This window comes from Etheostoma cragini, chromosome 12 (assembly GCF_013103735.1).
Source record: "Etheostoma cragini isolate CJK2018 chromosome 12, CSU_Ecrag_1.0, whole genome shotgun sequence".
NCBI lineage: Eukaryota > Metazoa > Chordata > Actinopteri > Perciformes > Percidae > Etheostoma > Etheostoma cragini.
In genome coordinates this window covers 495429-497876 of record NC_048418.1, presented here as the reverse complement: position 1 = coordinate 497876, position 2448 = coordinate 495429, and the positions used below count along the sequence as shown (strand labels likewise).

The 2448-nt window shown below is 38.0% G+C and overlaps 1 protein-coding gene across 1 annotated transcript in view; it reads left to right on the top strand.

Annotated features, from left to right (window-relative positions):
* rasal2 (RAS protein activator like 2) overlaps positions 1–2448 on the top strand; it is a 35975-nt gene that overhangs the window by 4321 nt on the left and 29206 nt on the right. The gene's annotated exons all lie outside the window — the stretch shown is intronic.

Sequence of the window (2448 nt, the reverse complement as noted above, 5' to 3'; positions counted from 1 at the left end):
CCCCCCCCCCCCCCCCCCCCCCCCCCCCCCCCCCCGTCACGTCCCCCCTTCCTGTTGAAGCGTCCCATCTTGATAATGCTGCGATGTGACATCACCACGCTGTGATTGGAGGAAACCTGTTGTATTTACTGGTTGCTATAGAGACCAGACTGAGCCGGCTGCAGAGGGGAGGACACAGGAGGACAGACAAAGCAGCCTCTGTCTGTGTGTGTGTGTGTTGTGGGTGTGTGTGTGGGGTGTGTGTGTATCTTTCTCTCTGTGTGTCTATGTGTGTGTGTGTGGTTATTTTTGTGTGTGTGGGTGTGTCTTTCTCTGTATGTGTGTGTGTGTGTGTGTCTTTCAGCGTGTGTGTGCGTCGGTTTTTGTGTTTCTGTGTGTCTTTCTATGTGTGTGTTTCTTTTTGTGCGTGTGTGTGTGTGTCTGTGTGTGTGTGCGTGTGTTTCTGTGTGTGTGTCTGTGTGTGTGTCTGTGTGTGTGTGTGTGTGTGTGTGCTTTATCCTCGTGAGAACCCGTCCCACCTTTAACCTTTTCAGACTGAAGCTGTTTTGGTTCTTTTGTTGTAGTAGTTTTTGTTGTTGTTGTTGTAGTTGTTGTAGTAGTAGTTGTTGTTGTTGTTGGAGTAGTTGTTGTAGTTGTTGTTGTTGTAGTAGTAGTAGTTGTTGTAGTTGTTGTAGTAGTAGTTGTTGTTGTTGTTGTAGTAGTAGTTGTTGTTGTTGTTGTAGTAGTTGTTGTAGTTGTTGTTGTAGTAGTTGTTGTAGTTGTTGTTGTTGTAGTAGTAGTAGTTGTTGTAGTTGTTGTAGTAGTAGTTGTTGTTGTAGTAGTTGTTGTAGTTGTTGTTGTTGTAGTAGTTGTTGTTGTTGTTGTAGTAGTTGTTGTAGTTGTTGTTGTAGTAGTTGTTGTAGTTGTTGTTGTTGTAGTAGTAGTAGTTGTTGTTGTTGTTGTTGTTGTTTCTCCGTCCGGGGACAGTCTTTGACTCGGACCCCAGACCTCTGGAGACCAGTAACCCGTCTCATTGGGTAGTTTATGTGTAGCGGGGCATCATTTACATATTTCTACCCCCGCTTCCTGTTCTCTACCAGAACGTCATCAGATCTGCTCTTCTATTGGACGACGAGGCTGTCATTGATACGCTACTTTCTGATTTTTTTGTTTAATTTCTTCCGTCATTTTTGTCGCTTTTTTTAGAAATATTTGTTGGTATTTTATTTCTAAATTTCTTCCGATTTTTTTTCTTTTTTTCTGGGTTTCATCGCTTTTTGGGGGATTTTTAAAAAATGTTTTTCTATTTTTTGTAATTTTTTCTGTAATTTTTTCACTTTATTCAGCATTTAGATGTTTTTTGTTATTTCTTAATTTTTGTAGATTTTTTTTGCCATTTTTGTAGATTTTTTTTCAGTGTTTTGTTGCTTTTTGGGGAATTCTTTTGATATTTTTTCTATTTTTGTGGCTTTTTTTCAGAATTCTTTGTTATATTTTATGTCATTTTTGTCACTTGTCGGTTTTTCCGGAGCTGCAAAGATGAATCGATTCGTTGTCAACTCTGAAACACGTAGACGAATATTTTAATAATCGGTTTGAATACTTTTTTCTGTGTAAAACCTGTAATACTGCAGTTGTGTTGTGGCGTTGGTCGGTCCTGGTCTCTCAACTCAACCCCAATAACTTCACCTCTCTTTCTCTCTCATCTGTCACTCTGTCGCACATCAAATCATATTTTCGGTTTTATTCTCTTCTTATTAACATATTCATGTCTCCACAATGCAGCCTAATAATAAATACACATTTGATTCATGATGAAGAATCAATATAATCTGAATTAAATTCAGTAAGTAGTTATGAGTTCCAGAGATATACAGTATATATATATATATAAGTATACACAGTATATACCTCCTATATATAAGTATACACAGTATATACCTCCTATATATAAGTATATAGCTCCTATATATAAGTATACACAGTATATAGCTCCTATATATAAGTATACACAGTATATACCTCCTATATATAAGTATACACAGTATATAGCTCCTATATATAAGTATACACAGTATATACCTCCTATATATAAGTATACACAGTATATACCTCCTATATATAAGTATACACAGTATATACCTCCTATATATAAGTATATAGCTCCTATATATAAGTATACGTAGGTATATAGCTCCTATATATAAGTATACACAGTATATAGCTCCTATATATAAGTATACGTAGGTATATAGTAACTTGTGGGGGGGTCTCCTGCGTCCTGATGAACAGCTGATCTCCTTCATCTAAACACACGTTTGATGCTTTCATATGGCAACACAGCGTTAGCTTGGAGAACAGGCAGAGTGTGTGTGTGTGTGTGCGTGTGCGACGTGTGTGTGTGTATGTGTCTCTCTCTCTCTCAGTGGTGTGTGTGTGTGTGTGTGTGTGTGTGTGTGTGTGTGTGTG